The sequence below is a fragment of the Gallus gallus genome, chromosome 2 (assembly GCF_016699485.2).
Source record: "Gallus gallus isolate bGalGal1 chromosome 2, bGalGal1.mat.broiler.GRCg7b, whole genome shotgun sequence".
Classification (NCBI taxonomy): Eukaryota; Metazoa; Chordata; class Aves; order Galliformes; family Phasianidae; genus Gallus; species Gallus gallus.
In genome coordinates this window covers 112,466,296-112,489,984 of record NC_052533.1, presented here as the reverse complement: position 1 = coordinate 112,489,984, position 23,689 = coordinate 112,466,296, and the positions used below count along the sequence as shown (strand labels likewise).

The window sequence follows — 23,689 nt, the reverse complement described above, 5'->3', positions numbered from 1 at the left end:
ACTGTTTTTATTTTTATCATATGTCTTTTTCCTTTGCTGATGAGTGTTGGCAGTCAACCGAACATAATGAGATTTACAGAGCTTCTTGGGGTGATATTAAAAAAAAAAAGAACAGAACAGAGAAGGAAAAGGAAGCTGTCTGATGTATCTAGTAATAACCAAATGATAACAGACTATTCACGTGGTTGTCTCAGTCAGCAGGGAATGTATTTAGTGACTAAAGGGGAGGAGGACTTCCAATCTTATATTCCTATGATATACACAAAAATCTGAGCAACAAAGGATGGCATAAAATATGCATATCTGCATCAAACAATGAAAATAACATGTCATTAGAACCATTCTGAAAAACTTACCTACAGTTTCAAATGAGTACTTGATGCAATTACTGAATGAATTAACAGCAGACTTCCTTTCCAGCCACTGCCAATCGCAGTCCTTATTTATATCCCCATGATGTTTTAATGATAAAAGGCATATATCAGGTTTTCTTGTGACCTAAGAATATTGTGTTTCAGTCCAAACATTTTTCTATCCTTTTACACACAAAAAGATTTGTGTTGCCCAATTGGACCACAAAAAATGTTTCTGCCAATATTCAGTTTTGTTCTCACACCATCAAATATTTCAAAGTAAGTGTTGTAAGTGCTATGACTAATACTTTCTGCTTTTCACTTACTCCTGCTCAAGCTGTAAGGCCAGGATTTGCTCTTCTTGTTTGTAGTTATGTCTTTCACATAAGTTATTGCAGATCTTTGGTTTGTTACTAGTTAAAATGTAATTGTTGTAACCAAATTGTTCCTGCCAGTTAGAACACAGCATACGTGGCAACTGTTGTAGCACCTGCCTATCTCCTGGGATATTTTAAGCTTCAGTTTTACTTCAGATTAGCTGATTTTAAATTGATTCAATATAGTTATTTGTTTTGTGAAATTGTTCTACACATGGCATATGTGTTTGCTTGGCAGTGGGCACTTCTCTGCTACTAAACTCAAATTGGTTGTTTTGGGCAAGTGTTTGTGTAATGTCCAAAGCGGTCCTCACAACAGCGTTAACAAGTAAGTAATTGATTTACAAATTGCCATGAAATCTGCCTAGTTTGGATGGTTCTCTATGAGTATATAATACAGGATAGCAAAAATGTGGTCCTTTATTAGAGAATGCTTTGGCTATCAAATTCTACTCTGTGTTCACCTTTTCTCCCACTTTACACTCTCACTTGGTAAGACACTTTGAAGCAGGTACTTAGGAAGAAGGCATTTCAGTCCGTAAGCCATATGAAAAAGCTACACCAGTTCTACTTGCATGTTTAGCCAGTTCTAGTTTAGTTGTGTCATATTTATTTCACTGCTGAATTCCAATTATTCCTATACTATTTAAACTAGAAACTTTCCTTTGCCTAAAGCTTCACATATTTTAGTTGGATGTGTTTAAATTCCTACCCATTACAAAATGCTTCCTTTCATCTGTGTGCCACTACCTTCTGCAGGCACTGCTTTCAGGATCCCATTTGTTGTCCTTCAACAGTGTCACAGAATCTTAGAATCAGAGAATTAGAGAAAGGCTTGAGTTGGAAGGGACCTTAATGCCCATCCATTGCCATCCCCCTGTCATGGGCAGGGCTGCCCCTGACTAGATCAGGCTGCCCAGGGCCCCATCCGATTGGCCTTGAACACCTCCAGGCATCGGGCACCTACAAAATCCATCATTTCTCTCCCTTCAGCAATGAAGAAGGCTTTCTTCAGGTCAGGGGAGTAGAAGGACATGTCATCAGAAACCCTTTCTGGTTTCCAGGTCATCGCCTGGAAGGTGGTAAGAGCTTCTGACTGATGCTACTGTTATACAGGGCAGCCCTGACTGTGCAGAGAGCTGTCCAGGCAAGGTGCAAAATACAACTGTCCTTGTGCTGTGTTTTCCCCAAGGTACCGTGCCAAAGTTCAGTCTCAGCACAGGCCGGAGTCTTGTGTACAGATCCAGCTATATGTAAATGTGTGGTACTCAGTGTCAGAAATGAGATTCCAAACAGCCATTAAAACTTCACATGCTGAAGTGTTAATATTTCATAATTAAGAATATTACACAGAAATTATGCTGTTATGCTATGTGCAATTTTTCTTGTTCATCAAATTTCAGATGTCATTTTGCATGATTTTTTGGATGCTTTTAAGTGTTTTTCGTCCAACTTTGTTGAATAATTACTTATCTGTCATCTGTTAATGCCTGCTTGACAGCTGAACAGCCACATCCTGGCACAATTGCCAGGGATATTTGCTAGTTTACTGCTGTTGTTTTCATGTTCATTGTTTGTTTTCTAATGGCCCTCGAACATTTCCCATGCATATTTGTGCTGGAACGATTCTTTACATAATGCCTTAGAGGAAAACAAGGTTCTTCTAATAGCAATTAAAATTAGCAATGATATTAGGCTAAGAATTTAAAATCCCATCTCACTCCTATGCTAGTTCTCTTTTCATCATTAAAAAAAAATCAATTTTCAACAGCATTGTATATCTCATGCATAATATACAGCTTCAGTGATTCACTTCTTGTTTTGGCTCAGGCAGAGCTGAATGATCTAAGAGCTTTAATGGGAGAGTTACACTGTTCACACACTTCTGTTAGTACAGAATTTCCTGTCTGTTCTCCTAGAGAAGTTCCTCTTATCCTCAGATCTTCACCTCAGTATCAGGGAGAGACAAATCTGTAGCCTCGAGTTTTCTTGTGAGGGTGGTTGTCACAGTATGGATGCAGGAAATGGGGGAACAAAATTAGGGGGTGGGAATCCTGAGATAAAAGAATCATGAATGGTGCTGCAAGGCACTCCCAGCCATACTACACTTTTTGTGCCATTGCCCTGTTTACAGTGGATTAGATGAGGAATAGTTCCATACTTGGAGAGATATTCAAGGAAGAAGCTGATCTGCAGTGAATGCCAGCTGGAAATCAGAAGATAAAGGGAGAGCAAATGCACTCTGGGGACTCCAGTATTCCACAGACACTTCAAGAACATCTCACAGGAGCTGAAGGCCACCATTAGTAGGCAATGATACATTTCTACACTATCTGAAAAAGGTCAAGAGTACTGATATAGGTTAGCTGCTGCCATGCAGTGTTCACACATTTCTGTAAATCCCTGACAACTGTATCTACCTAACTAAGCAGATTCCAGCTATGAGAATAAAATGATATAAGGAGAAAGGAAAATTGGATGGTGATAGAATCATAGAATCATTTGAGTTGGAAGGGACCCTTAATGATCACCTGGTCCAACTCCCTGCAGTGAACACAGACACCTACAGCTACATCAGGGTGCTCAGAGCCCAGTCCAGCCTGACCTTGACTATCCCACGGAGAGGGGCATCCACCACCTTTTGGGGCAACCTGTGCCAGTGCCTCACCACCCTTATTGCAAAAAACCTTTTCCTTATATCCAGTCTAAATAGCCCCTCTTTTAGTTAGAAGACACTTCCTCTTGTTCTATCGCAACAGATCCTGCTAAAGAGTCTGCCCCCTTTCTTCTTATAGCCCCCCTTTAGATACTTGAAGGGCCACTCTCAGCTCCCCCTGGAGCCTTCTCTTCTCCAAGCTGAACAGCCCCAGCTCACCCAGCTTGTCCTCATAGGAGAGATATTCCACCCCTTGGATTGTTTCTGTGGCCCTCCTCAGGACAGGATCCAACAAGTCCATGTCTCTCTGTACCGAGGACACCTGCCTCATGTAAGCCATTCATGTGTCTCCATCCTAAGCACTCTGTGAGGATAAACACCATACTGATGCATTTTGGAGAATTTCTGCAAGCAGTGAGAGTGGTGCTGCTGTGATGAGGCCTCTGTCAGAGAGGAGATGAGATACATCGGGTTGAAATTCCCGTGTGCCAAATCCCACCACCTAAGTGCATCATTTTGTACTATGGGAAGATAGTTATTTTCTCTTTATAATGGTTTGCCATGTGTTCTCAGGGCATGTAGCAAAAATGGAGCAGATAAGTCTGAGAGGACAAATATTTGTTTCTTCACTTTTATTCAAGCAAAACTTGTAAAAGTCAAAGGGATTTTTCTTGCATATGTGCAAGATACAAATATGCAGATATGTGAATTCTGGGACTGGAGGAAAATTGTTTCTTACGTGCTTTCATCAACTATAGAAATTGCTCCTGACCTTGATACTGGACTGTTCTGTCCTTCAGAATTTGGTGGATAGTACTTCTTCTACTTTCCTTACTTTGCAGAAGCTGAAAGAAGGGATGGAAATAAAAAATGGTTTATTTATGGGTCAGTCTTTGTGTGAGGATCACTGGCTATGGGCTTGGAAGGAATGTTAAGGAACATGTCATCTTGGATACCTGAAGTGAGATATGGGCTCATATTCATTTCTACAAATAAGAACAGAAATTATACACTGAAATAAATATCCGAAAGTGAATTACGTCACTTTGAGGTTACTTCCTTGACTAACATTTTGGTGAAGTTATGGCACATTATATTGCATCACCCTGAATTACAGTGTGGTGATGTTTTTTTTTTTTATGTAGAAGCTCAGCAGGAAGAAGAATATCTCTTCCCAGATCTTTCCAACGCTACACAAAAAACACTGACATTTCTCTACCTTAGCAAGACAGAGCTTGGTAATTACATTGTGAGAACATATTATACATGTTAGCTAGAGGAACTACAGCAACTAAAACTTGACTCATGGCAGCCTGTGGTAGTACAGGCATGTCTTCTCTGGATGTTGTGGAAGAAAAGTGGTGCAGTTGGCACAGAGGCTGCACTTTACTATCTCTTAGCTTGCAAGAAGTCATAAAGCAAGAAGTCACTCTCTGATAGAAGGAAACGTAAGTTCTCACAGAGCTACTGGTATGTCCAAGCTTGCAAACAAGCACAACACAACACCACAAAAACAAAACAAAACAAACCAAACAGACATTCTGTAGTATTTGCTGAATATATAACTTGGATATGTTCCATTCCTCTTTATAATAGCATCATTGTCATGCCTCTCAGTATGACGTGAGAAATGTGTTCTCATGATATAAAATTCCCCAGAATCATGGTTCAATAAACAGTCTCAGAAAATATTCTTCTAAATATTCCTATTCACTTAGCAAAGGTGCAAATGAACCGTACGAACAATCAAGAAAAAAACATATGTCAAGTACTGTATTAGTTGCTATATATACTCTATAGGTCAATGTAATGAATTGCAATAAATCTAGGACCACCTTCAAACAAGTTAATCTCCAGTTAAGATTTTGATGTCTCTGAGGGCCTTGGGCTGGCCAATAGGAGGCAACAGGCTCAGGGATTTAGATAATATTTAGGTCAAATGAATTATCTTTAAAGCATATTTCAGAAAATGTTCTAAAAAGTAAATCCAACTGTAGTGCAAGCAGCAGCCCGGCATATTACACACCATGAGAAAGTCATCTGAAGAACAATGATTTTTGTTTAGAGGAGAAAAAATACAGTCCGAGGATTTGGGGAAGTACATATTGGAACCTTTCAAAGACGTTTTGATTAATTTATTACGATAAACAAGCAGTAGTTAAGAGTGGTATTTAAAAACATGATTTCAAATGTTTTGTTTAAAAGATATCGTAGCAAAATATCCAGTGCTTTCAAATTAAGTAATTTCATTGAAAATGACAACACGGAACTTAAATATTGTGGCTTTTTATATTTGCACCACTCTCTGTTTCTGGTTGAATTTATGAGTGGATATTACCCCAAGTTCCCAAGTTTCAGTGCCCTCAGAGTTCATATACACAAAAAGTTATTTACCCAGCTCTGATGTGGCCTTAAATCTTACCTCTTTTGTAACTGTTCCTTGGAAAGAGAATAAACTTCTAAAGCTTGCAAGATTCTGAGAAAATACTGTATTTTGAAGATCTTTCTTCTTTTTTTTCAGAGAAAATGTGCTAGTTCAGTGATGTCTGTGATGTACAGATGGTGAGAGTTAGTGGGTACAGTAAATGTATTGCAACAACATCATATTTCATACCTTGACCCTTCAAAATTGATGTCATTTATAATCTGCACATAGTAAATTCAACTGTTTCACAAAGGTTGGAGGAGTTCCTGAAATGTTCAATATCAGTGTGTGCTTCAGACCAGTAGAAAAAAGAGGGAGATTTCATGGATAAGACTGAGATCTTCCAGAGAGACAAATATTTTTATGTCTTTGGTAGTACTTCTTGCTACAGATACCAAGGGAGTCAACTAGGAAAGGTGCCTCATAGATTTGTTGCTTGTAAGCAGAGAAGGTCTCGTGGGTGAAATGGTGCGTGGAGGCTGTCTTGGCTATAGTGACCATGAGATTGGTGAACATATAGTCCTTGGTGATAGGAGAAAAAGAGCCACAGTAACATTGGATATGGGGAAATCAGACTTCATGCTGCTCGGGGAACTATTTGGTAAGTTCCCTAGGAAAACTGCTTCTGAAGGCATTGGAGTCCACCAGTGCTGGTCACTTTTAAAGTACCACTTCTTACCAAGCAATTCCATAACGTCCAAAGTCATGCAGGTGGGGCAGAAAGCCAACTTGGCTGAGCAGGGATCTTCTCCCAGAGCTTAGGTGAAAAAAAATTGTATGGTCACCGTTCAAAGAGGTTCAGGACTGGGAGCAGATCCTGCTCATGTATTACCTCGAACGTGCATAGGACTTGGTTTGATATCCCTGTACACACTTGGGTGTTTCCACGCAGCTGATGCATGCAGGTGATTCTACTGCCATCATTCCTCCATCAGTGATCCTGAGAACAGAGGCAGAACAAAACAAGACAGTGGGAATGAGTTTTCAGGGTTACATTCAGTTGGTGCATTTCTAAGATGCCTTTGAATCTCTCTCTCTGTGCTTTCAGATGATGTACCTAGAGTACCTGGGCTATGCAAGCTGTTTGTACACTTATGTGGAGAACTGCAGAATGTATTACGTTTAATAGTAAAACAAAGCCTTCTACCGTCTATGCCATTAGCAACAGAGGTACTATGTTGAGATGTCATTGCAGCAATCCTCACAGAAGAGAAGTAGTAACTGAAGGCCTCTTCAAACACTGGAATCTCTTTCCAGAAAGTTATAAAAGCTGTACCATCTAAAATCTGCTTTGGAATTCATATAACATAGAGACTGACTGTAGTCAGACTAAGCACTGACAGGGTAAAGTAAATGAAAATAACCAATGGAAGCAGTATAGTACAGTGCAATTTATATATAAAAAAAAGTTGAAAATAGGTGAGAATTCATCGTATATGCTAAATTATACATATAGATGATGACTTCACAACTTGTGTCTGTAATGTATTTGTTGTATTTATTGTGAAAGCTAGAAAGGAAAATGGTCATAAAATATTTAAGTCAGCCTAAGTGGAAAAGAATGTTTTCCCAGGATAATGGACTCCTCCAGCTATTAGGTAATGAAGCAAAGAAGAAGCATTTATTTTTCCAAGCAGAAGGCGTTGCTTCTGAGATAAATCTCTGTGATAATGAACACGAAGCAGACATACCATATAATTAATCCAAAGGAATTGTATACAGCACTGAATACAGTATTGGATGAGTGACGGCTGCTCCCAGTGGCCCTGTTCCCCAAGGCACCACTGTGGGGTAAGTCCTACATCTGTGTGGGGCTCACAGGAGTCAGCAGAGGTAATGATCTCCAGAAATGTGTTTACTCCTGGAGAGCAACACTGTAGGAAAACAGGCATTTCCTTTCCCTCAGATGCAGTGTTCGCTGTGTGAGTGGTAGGGGGCAGGCTTTGATAGAAGGCTTTTTCTGCACGAATGTCCTTTATTTGTTCCCTACGCATTAAAGGCTTTGCTTTACTTCCAGCACTGCTTTCCAGTGATTTTTATGGGTGACATTGCTGTTAGTTTAGATGCAGTAACTATCTATCTCCCTGCTTGTTTAGAATGACTCTTTCCCCCCAAATTTCCAAACACGACCAGAAGTTGGTCTTTAAATTACCTCTCATGCTTTACTTCAGGCACAATTGGCACTTTGTTTTCCTGCTGACTTTTCACACCTTGGGACTCAACTTTCTGTAGTCTCAGATTCAATGTGTTTTTGGTGGTGCAGACAATCAGCACTTACCATTTCTTCAATATTTGTTCAATATTTTTAATGTTCCTTTTAGAAAATCTCAATTCTAAATGTCATCTCTTGATAGCTTTTTAAGCCTCTGAACTTGTATTTCTTTATCAATTTCAGAAATATTTACTTTTGCCTTAGTAGTAATTCCCTTCTGTTCTTACAGCAAAAGAGTTGCTAACCAGAAAATGTAACTTGGTAGAAACAATTCTAATTACTGTATAAACCACTTCATTAGGATGTTATCACAGGAATGGCATTTGAAGTCACATACATAAGTACATACAACCTGGTGATACTTGTAAAAATACCCAGGATTAACTTCAGGAGCTCAGAATTAAATGCAAGCTCCGCCACCCCAGGTACCAGCTCATTTGCTTAGGCAGATCGAGCTGAACCTGTGACAGGTTCCCTCGATGACACGAAGTACGTGTACTTAATGGTGGAGCTATTTGCCCTGAAAATGTCACCGAGGCTATTTGTGCTGGGTCACATCACTTCAAAGAAAGTTTTTTGAACTCTTCTCCCTCCTTTCATCTTACCTGATAAGTGAATATTCTGCCATTGCTTATTGTAAAATCAGCAGACAGTTTATTCCTTTATCTTAAATCACTGCTTTTCTAAGTTGATACTATTGTCTGTGTTGAAAACTGGATATTTTGGGTATGTATGTAATAACAATAGCTAATAAATACTACTAGACTGCCCAAAAGTACATTTAACATTTAACATTTTCATTACCATTGCTGCACCGGTACAGAGTATGTGCTATACTTTCCTTAGAAATAAGATATTTATGTTTGATGTCCTAACTGGACTTTATTCAAATTCAGACCTGTGATTTGAGTACTTCCCCTCTCATCACATAAGAAGAGAGGGTCCAAGAAGGATGGAGCCAGGTTCCCTTTCATGGGGTATTACAGTCAACGGACACCAAATAGAACAGAGGAGGCTCTCTCTGAACACCAGTAAATGCTTCTTCTATATGGGCACAGGCTGCCCAGAGAGGGTGTGGAGTATCCTCCTTGAAGACCTTTACAAGCTGTCTGGATATGGCCCTGGGCACCCTGCTCTTGGTGTCCCTGCCTGAGCAGGGGTTGGACTGGATAGACCCAGAGGTCCCTGCCAGCTACAGCCTCTCTGTGATTCTGAGAAAGCTTAACCCTTTTAAACACAGTCAGGTGTCTCAGTACTAGGATGGACAAACTTTTTCAAGTATAGGTTAGCGACTGGGCTGAAAATCCAAAGTTTATGTAAACAAACATATGGTAAGATTATAATTATTATTTCCCCAACTGAGAACTCAGTGATTTGAAGCTCATTACATCGGTAGGGGGAAAGGCCTCTATAGGCATGCTATCCTTATTTAAGGAAATGAAATCTAAATAACACTTGAGGCCACTGGAGGCGAAACTTGCAAATCTGATCTCATTTAAAGGAAGCCCAGGAAAACAAATGTGGGTGCTGCTATCATCCTTACCTCCCATTCAGATTTTTTTTCCCCTGTTTAAATAGAAAGAAATAGTTCACCTCAATTCAGTTCTTGCAGATACGTAATTTTAGTGGCTCTCACTGACTACGTTTAAAAAGCTGTGCAGTCTGGTAATATTTACACAAGGAAGAATAAAATTTTAAAGCCATAATTACAGTGCCAGGCTACAGCTTCCTTTCCTGAGGGGCTTCCGGGGTGGCCAGCAAAGGCCCCACAGTAACTGAAGAAATGCTGCTCCACTCTTCCTCATGATTACACATCCTTTGTTTTGTATTACTGTGGTTATGATTCTTATTTCCACAGTGCCCAGGAGGGCTCAGCACAGTGGGAGTCCTATTTAACTGCAAAGAGAAATTCAGAGACAACAGCAGTTCCAGAGCACCTGTTTGGAAAGCGATTATGTTTGAAAGAAGAGCAGGGCAGCTTCCAACATGGGAGGCTGAGCATGCTTAAATATAGCCCCACCAATACACTGCTGTTCAACTCAAACAGACGTTCTCCAGGCAAATAAACAAACGTGTATTCACATCAATATAAGGATCCGGGGTCTGCTCCTGCTTCTGAGAATTTGGCTCCATGTACGGGACATGGAAAACAACAGCTGTGAAGGAGGGAATTTGGAGAACACCAGAGCCAGCTGCAGATTTGCATTCTTTGACATCTGGTGCAGAACAGACACTGGGGAGTTCTATGACAACAGAGACTTTATGCATCTGTCAGCTAAACCTAGCATTTCTCTTTGGGATGTTTGCATGAACGAGGTTGATCTCAGAGAGCTGTTTTAGGCCAGAACAAAAGAAAGGAGGAGGATGTGCATGATCCAGACTCTGTAAGCAGAGCTGGCAGGTTGCAAGGAGCTCACCTTGAACTGGGATAGCACATGTCTTCTACAGGAATTTCCAAGATGGCCTCCACCAAACACCTATATCTTTAATTTCCAAAACGCTGTGGTTTGGGGGCTTGCCTAAAGCCTTTTGATGTATAATAAAAAAGCTTAAGTGCATTTGTGTGTGTGCGCGTATGGGAGTGTGGATATGGCAAATCCTGTTATAGGGAAGTGGCCAATATAGCTTAAAAAGGTGATTTTCAACACCTCCTGTGGGGAACTGTCGTTATCACAATAAAGCCAAATACTGAAGGAAGAGTTGTGACCACATGACACGGTCTCTTGAACTGATCTGCTCTTTTACCTCCTTCCAGTACAGCTGATATTTCTGAGATGAGAAAATGTCTGCTTGGTGCTAAGCCAGTTCATACAACCACAGTTTACATGAATACAAACAAGATTTTGATAATGACACTGTACATCTTTATACACTGTAAATTTTCACATGCTCTCATTATGACTATCATTATATATTGTTGGGCACCACATACTGTAAAACGTCATTGCAAAATGCAATTAGATCACTGATTCATGGACTTTGATTTTAGTCCGTATTGCACAGTAACAATTTCCTCCTGAAGAAGGAAGCTACATAATTTGATTTTAACTGGATTCTTCTTTTTGTGCCACCAGGATAAACACGGGCTTCACACGAAAGCATTTAACCTCTCCTTATAACTCTGGAGAACTGAGCGTGAGCATAACCTGGATGGGGGCCATCTGAGAGCACACACTGTGCAGCAGACAGTGCTGATGAAGGCCGCTCGTTCTCAATATATGCATGCTTTACAACCCCTGCTATGCATGTTGTGTTATCTACAGTGAGGTAAAAATGATGGGCAGCACAGAGGATGAATTAAGCCTTCCTCCTGCCTTTTTCATCTTCCTCTCAGACAAGGATATGTTACACGGTGCTGCTTGAATTGCTTATGTTTAGTATGTTTAGAAGAAGTACTATTGCACCTTTGCCATCTATGTGAAGAAATACCCTGAACTGCTTTGGCTGCCCATTGTCTCAGTATAGTACATGTCGTGTTACACATGTGATGGGAAATGTTTCTGTAGTATACACCCTAAGTCCTTTAATCATAGCTTATTGCCCCATGATGGATAAAAAAGAAGCAAAGCTCTTAAGTATACCCTATTAATGACACCTATAATACTTTAGCACTGCTGGTATCTGGTATGCTAAATAAAGTTCCACAGTTTTCACAGAAGTACACTCCTTTAACTTTGAAAGAGAGATAGGTGGAAGTTTACCAGGGGAAAGCAGGCTTTGTTGAGAGCTTGTGGTTGACAAATGGTAAAATCCAATTTCTGAGGAGTTCGCTCTTGGTCATATGACAGGCTGAGAGAGTTGGGACTCTTCAGCCTGGAGAAGAGGAGACTCCAGGGGGACCTTATAGCAGCTTTTCAGTACCTGAAGGAGGCCTGCAGGAAATCTGGGGAGGGACTTTTTATGAGGGCATGTAGCAACAGAACAAAGGGAAATGGCTTTAAACTGGAAGATGGTAGATTTAGACTAGATGTTAGGAAGAAATTCTTTACTGTGAGGGTGGTGAGACAGAGGAGCAGGTTGTCCAGTGCAGATGTGAATGCCCCCTCCCTCGAAGCATTCAAGGCCAGGCTGGATGGGGCTTTGAGCAACCTGGTCTAGAAGGAGGTGTCCCTGCCTATAGCAGGGGGTTGGAACTAGGTGATCTTAAAGGTCCCTTCCAACCTAAACCATTCTATGATCCTATAAATCAAGCATGAGAGGAACCTTGCTCCCTTCAGATGACTGCCAAATTTTTACATTGGATATAGATGCAGCTTCTTAAAGACAAAATGTATTTAACACATATACAACATGCCTATTGCTTTTACCAGTTAATCTCAGCAAGCAAATAATAGCATTTTTTGTTTGTATTGTAAAACGCTGTTATGTCAACATGTGTGGTGTTTGTATGTGTGTCCATGCATGTGGATGTAGCTCTTGCAGTTAATACACAACATGTGTGTAGCTGCTATATGTAGAGTTTTAGTCATGTAATTAATTACTTAAGGCTCAAAACCCCAAATATACACCCGTGAACCCTTCTGAAACTGGAGCACTAGATTACATTACTGACATGCCTCAACAAGGGTATCAACCTTGTGCTAGATTAAAATCATTCCAGGCAATCTGCTTTGCATTTCCAAGTGTGCTCTCATGCTCTAATGAGTTAACTCACTTGGTATCCATTTCCTTCTGACAACTGCTTTTGAAAAATAAAGTCTGCATTGTTATCTGTGCCTTGTCCATCCTGTTAATTGTTTAGGAAATGCAGCTGAAGATTATCTGGAGTTTTCTATGGCAGAGGTTGACCTGTGGCAATGGGACAATGATCAATCACATCTCGAAGGAGTCACAAACAAAATGCTTATTCATTTACTTTTCCGGATTAAGCATGGCATTTAAAAATGTTTTCCTCCATTTATGCAAATAGATAAAAACAGAAGTGTAATCTTAGGAATTTGATGAGAAAGCCCTCCCCGGGTAAGTGCCATTCACCTGGTGAAGGTGAATACACCAACATACAGCAATACTCACATTTTTCAGCAGTACGTTGGAAGTCTCCTCTACTCCTTTCTTGTTTGCTTATAGACCTTAAATTGGCAGTACCCTGAGAATTCACACGTGCACTCTTAGTGCTTGCGTTAGGTTGGCAGGGTATGAGGACAGACACAGTGCTCCCACCCCACACTGTTCTTCAGCATCAGATGCATGAAGCGATGCTGAATTACCCCAGTGATGCTTTTTCTTGGTGCTGCCCAACCTTAGCCTGCGCTTTGGTAAGGGCTTTTGCCCCGCTTCTCAATGTGACATCAAATGGCAGCACCTACACCCTATACTTCGCTCTGGTGAGAGATGGGACTGCGAACGGACCCTGACTGAGTTTCATAAAACAAAGCTATTTAGAGTGCCTCAGATTCCCACTTAAAAACTGAAAAAACTTCCATGAGAGGCAGCTGCCATGCAAGACAAGCTATTCATTGGCAGAAGCAACCTTTTCTGCACTTTTCTATCCCTTTGACACTTCCAGGAGCTCTTGAAATTGCTGTGCACATCCTCCTCAGTTTCTCAGTATGCATTTCAAACCTGCTACCCTGTGGAGAGTCCAGCAACTAATTTCTATAGGTGTGTGCATAACTTTGATCCCTGCTGTCCTGGCTGTGTTGCCCGTGCCAGCTTTTTGCACTGAGTTGTGTGCTGAGCCTACCACAGCGCAGAGAACAGCATTGCTTGTGCCCATCTCTCCCTTCTCTCCAAGCACAATTAGATCACCTCAAAATATCTGCACCACTCAGGGGCTCTAGATTTCACACGAGGCTTCAGAGATTAATTTAGCACAACTGCTTTGCCTTGGGATTTAAACAAGCTACTAATTTAACAGCCCTGAATCTTTCCGGCTGTCCCTGTGCTGAAGCCCTATGCTTCCCATAAGATCTCTGGGAATAAAGAGTATATAAAAAGAAAAAGAAGCATGAGACTCTTAGCCTTTCAGCACTTCATTTCCCTGTGACTTTCAGATAGCTCTGACTTGCACACTGGAGAGACTCAGAGGTATTTTTTTTTTTATAGGAAACAGATTGAAGGTGCTGGTTTTCATTGATCTCTGTGCAAGTTCACCTCTCTGAGGAAATCCCTGAAGAGTTCAGTGCACAGCACGAGGCATATTTGGTACCTTGTATTATACTCTGTTCTCTCCTGTGCTTAGTTTCCAATCAGCAGGTGGTGGAAAAACCTCTTTATTTTCCCTTACTGTGTATTTAAAGGTTGCAAATGATTTTGACCATCCTAACCCTATTTTAATGCAGGCCACTGAAGCAGAACCCTCAGATGCCCCCTGATCCTGAACAGAGAGCTGAGCAGGAGCAGAAGCTGGTTACATAAGACTAAGGAAATCTGTTTTCAGAATGGCAGTCCTCTGCAGCTGCATGCAGCATTGCTAGATTGTCTTCACCAGCACTGGGGTGACACACGAATCGGAGCTGTGCTGAACAATTGCACGCATCTGAATTTCCATTATCCCTGAGCATTCCAGCCCTTCTGAGGTGCTGGTGGCACTTGGATGGCCCTGTGTGCATTGGGTGGGCCGCCTGTGCCTGGCTGTGCTGGAGGCTGTGTGAGGCTCATATTTTCCTTGATGCTGAAGAGCAGCTGCACATCTGCAGGATACTCCAGGGAGAAATGAACCGTAGTTTGATTTTCAGAAATAGCCTCATAAATCTAAGATTTCTGAAAGAAAATGCTGGCCAGGCTTTTACTTAGATTCCATCCTTATTTTTTTCAACTTAGTTCAATCTAAATTAAAAAGAGATCTTGGTCCTGTATTCTCCATTACATAAATTGGTGCAGACCCACTGAAGTCTATAGAATTACATCAAATATGCTAGCAGAGAATTTGGCCCACAGAGGGAAAAGAAGCCTTGATAATGCTGTGCTGTCAACACAAGCATTCATTTTCCTTATTGTCTGTACCAAGGGATCATTTTCTTTAGTCAGAACTCCAACTGCAATTTTTACTGTAAAGAATATAGCTTTTAAATAGAAAAATAAAAAGTAAATGATGATAATTTTCAATAACTATACTACTATAGCCTTAATTTTCAAGGAAAAACATTACATAAACTCAATTTCAGATAATGTTCTATTATGTGAAAACCACTGTTGATATAATAACTTCTATTTTAGGTTGCTAGTAAAGAGAAGAACAATGTGACCCATTTAAAAACTGGCTCACAGAAAAATATTAGTAATCCATTTATCATTTCTATTTAATTTTGTTGATAAGAACCATCTGATAGAAACATTTCTTTGTTGGAAAACTAACAGCACCACAGGACATATTTGACCATAACACATGCATTTTGCAATGGTACTGAGAAATGGATTTTCTGTTCATTGCCGATGCAGTTTGAAAGGGAAATGAAAAAAGAAAAGCACTCACCTTTGAATTCTTCAGTGGATGGAGCCTGGATTTTTAGAAATCTCAAAGTAATGGGCAAATCACACTCACACAACTAGAGTGCTGCAGTGGCTCTGTACGGGGTCTTTGAGAAGGACAGGCTGGGATGACGAGGAGGGGCAGTTGTCCTGTATTGGAAAGAGAAGCAGTGATGCATGGAGCTCTGCCATGACCCAGATGAGCATATGGGTCTGGGCTGGCTGGCAGATCAACGTGGGTTACATTGGTGTGGGTGTCTGCTACAGACTGTGTGATAAAAAAGAAGCAGCAGATCATCAGGCCTCTTTTGGACAACTGGAAGAAATATCTTGTTCACTGGCCCTAGTCCTCATGGAAGACTAACAATGCTGATGTCTGCAGGAGGGACAACACAGAAGGGCAGAAGCAATCCCACGGGATATCATCTTGGAGAAAGGAGGAGCCCAGGAGATCTGGCTGATTTTCAAGGACTGCCTCCTCCAAACTCAAGACTGGTCCATCCCCATGTGTAGGAAGTCAAGGAGACGTGGCAGGAGGCCTGCATGAATAAGCAAGAAGCTCCTGGCAAAACTCAACGACATAAAATAAATATTCATGAGGTGGAGGCAGGGTCAGGTGATATGGGAAATACAGACACTGCCCAATCATGCAGGGAGTAGGTTAGGGGAGCCACAGCTCATCTGGAGTGTAATCTGGAGAAGATGTGAAGGGCAGTAAGAGATTTCTAAAGACACGTCAGCAGAAAAGGAGAGACTAGAGAAAATACAGGCTTGCTGCTGAATGGCACAGGGCACCTGGTGACAAAGAATATGGCAAAGGTCAGTCTACTGAGTACCCTTTTCTCTTTGCTTTTTGCTGGTCAGACCAACCTTCAGGAATTCTAGGTCTCTGACCCACAGGAACGTCCGAAACAAGGAAAAATTAGCATTGTTGGAGGATCAGGTCAGGGAAGATTTTAAAAACCTGGACACACAAGTCTGTGTGACCTTATGGAATGCAACTGTAAGTACTGAGGGATCTGGTTGTTGTCACCATGAGACCACACAATAATCCTTGAAACGTCATGATATCATGAGGGCTCCTGAGGACTGGAAAAAGCAAATGTTGATTCTTTCTTCAAGATGGAAGGCCAGTCAGCCTCACCTCAGACTCTGAGAGAGAATAGAGAAAATATCCTGGATATCATTTGCAAAAATAATGAAAAGCAAGGAGTAGGAGTAGTCAGCACAGGTCTGGGAAGGAGACATCATTTTTGACAAAGCTGGTAGCTGCCTATTAAAAAAAAAGACTAGTCTGATGCACGAGGGGAAAGCAGTGAATGTTAATCTTTAGTAAGGTTTTTGACACTGTCAAACTGATTAAATACAGACCTGGACTGAAAATTATCCTAATTGCTGGGTTGAAAGGATTCCGATCACATAACAAAGTGGCCACTCACCACAGAAGTGCACTGGGATGAATACTAAGGATGATACTGTTTAACATTTGGATTACTCACTCAGACCCTGTGACAGACAAAACGCTCAGTGGGATTACAGGTGATACAAAATGGGGAGGAGTGGCTACTACACCAAAAAGCTGAACATGAGCCAGAAATACACACATGCAACAGAGAAGGCCAACAGCCTCCTGGTTGCACTAGGAGGAGCATTTCTAGAAGGCGGAGGGAGATGATCCTTCTCCTCAGCACTGGTGAGCACGTGGAACACTGAGTCCACTTCTGGGGTCCCCACTACATGAGAGATCTGGACATACTGGAGAGCGTCCAGTGAAGGGCCATGAAGATGATGAAAGAACTGGAGAGCCTCTGCTGTGGGGAGTGTTGAGAGAGCTGCTACTGCTTGGCCTGTTCTAGAGGAGTATCTGGGGGAAATCAACAATACCTATAAATGCCTGAAGGAAAGGTGAAGAGGATGGAGTCAGGCTGTTTTCGGTGGTGCCCAGTGCGAGAACAGGAGGCAATGGGTACAAACTGAAACAAAGGATTTTGCCTCTGAATATGAGGCAGCACTTCTCTATTGTGTGGGTGATGGAGCACTGGCACAGTTTGTCCTGAGAGGCTATAGTTTCCTCCTTGGAAATCTTCATAAGCCACCTGGACGTGGGCCTGGGCAACTTGCTCTGGGCATCTTGCTTCAGAACGGATGGGACCAGGTGACTTCCAGAGGTCCCTTCCAATCTCAGCCACTCTGTGAAATCATTGCTTATATCATTTTTAAAAGTGCTGTCTCTGAATAAAGCCCCATGTTGCAGGAATATACCTAATCACAGTCTCCTACTGTTTATTATTATATTATCAAGTTATGTTATCAAGAATTCCCTTATAAGCCTTCAGGTTGCACGTGCACACAGGATCCTGACATCTGAACAGAAAGACATTAGAGGCCTTTTGTCACCTGATTCTGGGGCAGATGGCAGACGTTTTGCCACTCCTCACAAGCTGCAGACTTTATGGGCTGGGCTGGGCTGCCTCAGGTGAGGAGCACAGGTGGGACCATAACCTTGTTCCAGAGCACTAGAGAGGAGGAGAGAGCTGTTGGTGGCAGGCAGCTGGTTCTGCTGGCACTGCAGCAGTTGAAGAGTCCTTCTCTCAAGGAGAACCTGCTGCTGATTTTTCCAGCCTACTTTCTAGACCTTTTGTGCTGATCCTGCAAAGCTCGAAGGGAATAGAGTAGGGAAAACATGTGAAAAAATTATCTCCCCCAGTGTGTTAGGTACTGAACAGAAGGAGTGTGTAACAGCATGACATCTGCACCAATTCTACAGAGACAAAACTGCTTCTGAAAGCAGTTTTTGGTTGTCCAGGAAAACTCGTTTTGTTCTCAGGTTTGAAATAGGCAAGGTCATTTCATTTTTACTTCAGCTTCCTATTATTGTTATGATTATTATCATCAGTGAATTATTTTGAATATCAAGCATACAAAGCAAACTATTCTTTTTATTTTTACATCATACTTTTAATAGTAAGTTTTGGCCTGCATTTTTATTAAATGAGAAAACATTACCTACTCTGTTTAGAATTAATGTATTCATGAATTTTACTTTCAGTGGCTATGAGGGAAAGAAAACATTTTAAAGGAAATTGAGGTAGTTGATATCTTCCCTAATGCATTTTTAATGTATGACACATGGTAAGGAGCAGAAAAGCATTCCATGCTCTGCAATGCAATTTGACAGCAAAAGAATTAACAAAAGACAGTTAGATAAAAACAAGCAAACAGAAGGCAGGCAGTAGGAAAAGATACAGCCATGTTATAAGGTCTCCAGTTAGGTAATTTTATTGGGATTTCCAGCATACAGTGAATGAATCTGATAAATGGTGAGGGGATGAGGATGTTGTGATATTAATAAGAACGTAATTCCATATGAAATTGTGCTTCTGTGATTTATAGCTAATAATATTACTGAAATGAGGAAATGAAGCTAATGAAGGCAATCAATTCTATATGATCTTTTTTCTTTCTATTGTTGATTCTCAAAGCATTTTTGATGGAAATAGGAAAGATTTGTGTTCTCCTCCCCACAGTCTCTGCTGACAAGAGGAGTCCCACTGAAATCAATTGTCAAGCAGTCTGGGGAGTACATAAATCTCTGTGGATGCACTTCTGCCTTGCTTCTGTGGTTTGTCTCTCATGACAATGTCCTTAGAGCACATTTTCTTTGAGTAACAAGGCTGCTATAAGCGCATCTAGAGTGCAGTTTTATAGATCTTACTGATGTGTTAACAAACTCTTGCTGCTATGAATGTTACCTTTGATCTGGCTGACTTGGGTACTGATCATAAAGGCTTTTGCTGTGCTGTAACAGTCTTTCCAGATCTCTGAGTATTTATGCAATCAGCTAGTCTGCACTGTACCCTGTACTGCTTATTTTCTCTGGTATTAGTACTGGAGAAAACTAAAGCAAGGCTAGCTTAATTATATTTACCCATGCTGGAAGAACGCCACAGACTGCAGTGTATCTCCACTTCTGTCATCTTTTCCACTCCAGCATGCCTTCATCTCGATAAATGATGTCCAGCTTCAGTGAGATTTGGCAGATCCCAGAAAACATACAGAGACAGACAGTTTTTCTCTCCTTTATGTTCCTTGCCTGTTTCCAATACAGTTACTTGTTTTTCTTAGAAGGGAGAATGTGATTTAGAGTATTTATCTTTACAGCACTTGAAAGAACACCTATTATGTCATGGGATATATTGAAGAATACAGCCATTTAAGAAATACTGGAAGTACTTCGCTTTGCTTCAAGCGCAGAACTCACAGTGCTCCTTATGAGGGAGCCTCTACATGAAATTACTAATCTGTGGATAGACCTGTGGATACTAACGAATGACCATTCTTTAGGGAGAGGCTTCCACACAAATTTCTGTTCTCTAGGCCAACACATTCCTTTCTCATATTCTGGAAATGGACAGCAGAAGTTACTGTCTGTGTCACCATGCTCATTTAAGTCAATGACAACAACCTTTGCTATGACAGTGAGGCAGGATAAGATCTCTTGTAAACAGCCAGCACTTACATCTTGTCCTGGCCTCATGAATCATAGAATGATGGAATCATTAAGGTTGGATTAGACCTCTAAGATTTATCTAGTCCAACCATTTACCTACCACTAAATCACGTCCTTTGGTACCATATCCACATTTCTTGAAGACCTCCAGGGACGGTGATTCCACCACATCCCTGCGCAGCCCATTCAAGTGCCTCACCACTCTTACTGAGAATAAATGTTTCCTAGTATCCAAATTGAGCCTCCTCTGTTGCAGCTTGAGGCCATTAGCTTTCGTTCCATCACTAATTACAAGGGAGAACAGGCTAACCCCTGCCTCATCATAACCTCATTTCAGGGAGTTGTAGAGGGCAATAAGGTCTCCCCTGAGCCTCCTCTCCTTCAGACTAAACAATCCCAGCTCCCTCAGCCGCTCCCCATAAGACTTGTGCTCCAGGCCCTTCACAGCTTCTTTACCCTTCTCTGGACACGCTCCAGGGCCTCATTGTCTTTCTTGTAGTGAGGAGCCCCAAGCTGAACACAGTACTTGAGGTGCAGCCTCATCAGAGCTGAGTACAGGGGGACAATTACTTCCCTGCTCCTGCTGGCTATGCTATTTCTGATACAAGCCAGGACGCTGTTGGTCTTGGTCACCTGGGCATGCTGCTAGCTCATGGTTAGCTGAGAGTTGACCAGCACCCCCAGGTCCTTTCCCTCTGCACAGTCTTCCAGCCACTCTGCCCTAAGACTGTACAGTTGCATAGGACTGTTGCAGCCAAAGTTCAGGACGTGGCACTTTGTCTCAAACTTGTTGAAAACCACTGCTATCTGATTTAACACCTTACATGTCTGCCACGTCCAAAAACATCAGTAGGCACATAGATATGAGACAGAAAGGAAGTATGATGTGTGAATACAGAGCTGGAATAAAAGTAGGGCGTTATAGACAGGATCATACAACACATTTTTCTGTGCAAGGGTTTTTCTGTGGGGAATCTTAATTCCAAGAAGCTGCTGAGGCTAGTGGCATGGAGTACAGTAGATTATTGGCAAAATAGAAAAAAAATATTTTAAATAGTAGATGCTTGGAATAGCTGAAGTCTCATCTGAAATCGGTGAGAGCAGTCTGAGGTATGACACGAGCTGAGGAAAGATCAGGATCACAGCAAGCAAGAAGCTGACTACTTCAAAAGAAAAATGCCTCATTATGTTTATCAGAAAACAAAAGATTTTAGTTAGAGCCCTGACTGGTTATTTGTATTGGAGGGTACTTCTGAAAACCACTTACCACAGAGTAGATTAAACCATAGCACTGTTGAGCTGTCATCACTGTAAATTCATTAATACTTCACTGAACTGTTCTAATGCCATTAGACTGCCCCATGTGACATGTGCCGTGTCTGTGAATGCTTTCTTTGTCTCCCCACTTAGCATGGAAGATGAAAGACTCTGGAACCTTTTCAAGCAAAGAATACTCGCAATCATAAACAAAATAAATATCTTCAATTTAACATTTCTTTCCTCCTTTCTCATGCAGAAGTAGATGTAAGTACTAGGAAAAAAACAGGTGCATAGAGGCTTTCAGCAGCTTTTGAAGACAACCAGGAAGCGAATAAGTCATATGGAGATGTGCTGTAGAAAAGCACTTATAATTGCTAGATCCATTTTTCCTAACGAGAACGTGAGATGCCAGTTCTTCCTAAGGTACAGCATGCACTGTTGCATCTCATCAACACTGATGGATGCTAGTTGTATGGGAATATAATTTAAACACAGAGATGTATGGAATGATTCATTAAATTATCAGATAAAGTACTTATGAAAAAGGACTAACAGTAGGAAAAATAAAATGCTATTAGAGGTAAAAAAATTTCCTGCCTTATAAGCAGGAAACCCTCAAATGGATGCTCTCAGTACACTGCAGCACTGTCTGAATTGGCATAGAAATACCCTGAAGTAGTACTTTAGTAGTTCTAAAATATCACTATCACAATCAGTTTTTTAACTTCCAAACCTACTGAAGTTCACAGTTTTCCCGTCAATAATATTATTGCTGTTAAAGAAAATGGCAGTGTAATCTGAGATTATGTTATGTTTTGGGCTTGTGGTTAGAATTTGAATAGTAGTTTTCTTCCCCCAGGGCAATCCAATTCTCACATAAAACATTTCCATTTTTCAGGATTAGACCTAATGTGATCCACCATCTCTATGAGATGAAGGTGAGCAGAAAGGAATGAACTGTGCCAAAGCCTCTCTGCCCTCTCTTTCCACATCTATCAGTAGAGCTGTTTCAATGTGGATGGAAACACGCTATTCTTTGTAAAGAGCTGGCACAACATGCCCTCATTAGTGGAGCATGCCCACTTCTATTTGGCACTCTTGCAGTACCTCATTTAAACACCATGCTGCAGGGATTTTGTAAAGTCTTTGGGATCTTAACTATGAAAGAAGTTATTCTTGTTAATTCCTGCAACTTCCTGGGCTTAGTACATGGCATTGCCTGGCACAGATTTCACTTTCCCCGTGACATGGAAAAAGCACAAGCACTCCCGTCAGAGAACAATTTGCTTCAGTGCCATACACTAGCACAGAAGATCTGTGATGAACAAGCTTTTAATTTTGTATTGCCACACTTTTAGTTGATAATTTACAACTTGACAAAGCTGTGTATCAGTGACTGTGCCAAAAGCTCAGTTCTGAACAAAGTCGCTAAAAGAAGTGTGAGTGCAGAGGAGAGAGCGCTCATGGGATGCTCACAGAAGAAGCTTTGAAGATACTTTTGATCCAGTGCCATCATTTTTATTGCTACATGCATTCTATTTATTGCTAATGTGGGACAGTCCAGGAAGAGCCCTAAGAAACTATAAATGATCTCTTTCAATTTGGGAAGTGTCTTCTGCTTCTCTGAACCCCAAGGCAGCATCTACCAAATCCAGAAGTGCGCAGAGACTCAGAGAAGCATGCCCTCTGCAAGGAGAAGATCTCTTTTGATCAAATTGACATTTAATCAAAATGTATAGGTAGCCAAATTTCAAAGAGCATCAGACTTTCAGCAAAAAGTCCCACTGGGTCCTTCAACATGACGCCAGCCCAAGCATGTCAGGCAAAAGTGCTGGGATGGGCCATTCCTTCTGTGAGAATACCAGCTGCTCGAATACAAGTTAACACACCTGAAAGAAGCATTTCAATGACAAAATGTGATGCTAAGTGCTAAAAAAGAATACTAATAGAATTTAAGAGGACTTGCATTCTCTATGAGAATTATTGACCCACTGGGAGACAAAACTATTTCAGAGAAAGTGCTTACACACAGTCAAGCATTTTCTGAAGAAAGTGACAGCACAGGAACATAGAATAGTATAGGACCTTTTCTGCTTACCTGACTGTTGTCTTGTACCCTGAGAACTCCACAATAATCCCTAACTACAACACTGTCTCCTAGCGCTCTTCCTCTGCACCTTTTCCAGATGAAGAGAGGCTGAGATTATCTGCTTCGCCGATGCAGATATAACAAAGCACACTGTGCTGTGAACTAACACCCTTCCTGTGGAACAAATATTAGGAAGCAGCTGAAGAGATATTTAAGACTCCTGTGTTTCAGCATAAAACAGAAAATGCCTGCTTTCACATTCTGGAGGAGGGTGGGGACCATGAAACACGAAATCTCAAAGGAAAAACACAAATAAGCAGACTGTTTAGTGAGGAAGGCTTCTCTGACGCCTCTTTTAAAATATACACAGAACTGCTGTGTATTGATGTATTGCAGC

The 23,689-nt window shown here is 41.2% G+C and overlaps 1 long non-coding RNA gene across 1 annotated transcript; it reads right to left on the bottom strand.

Annotated features, from left to right (window-relative positions):
- Window positions 1-3,320: 3,320 nt before the first annotated feature.
- Window positions 3,321-23,451, bottom strand: LOC124417775. The gene is made up of 3 exons (XR_006938600.1): window positions 23,302-23,451; window positions 15,438-15,583; window positions 3,321-6,751 (listed from the first exon to the last, which is right to left on the bottom strand). It is a non-coding gene; the product is annotated as an uncharacterized LOC124417775 (long non-coding RNA).
- Window positions 23,452-23,689: the final 238 nt, after the last annotated feature.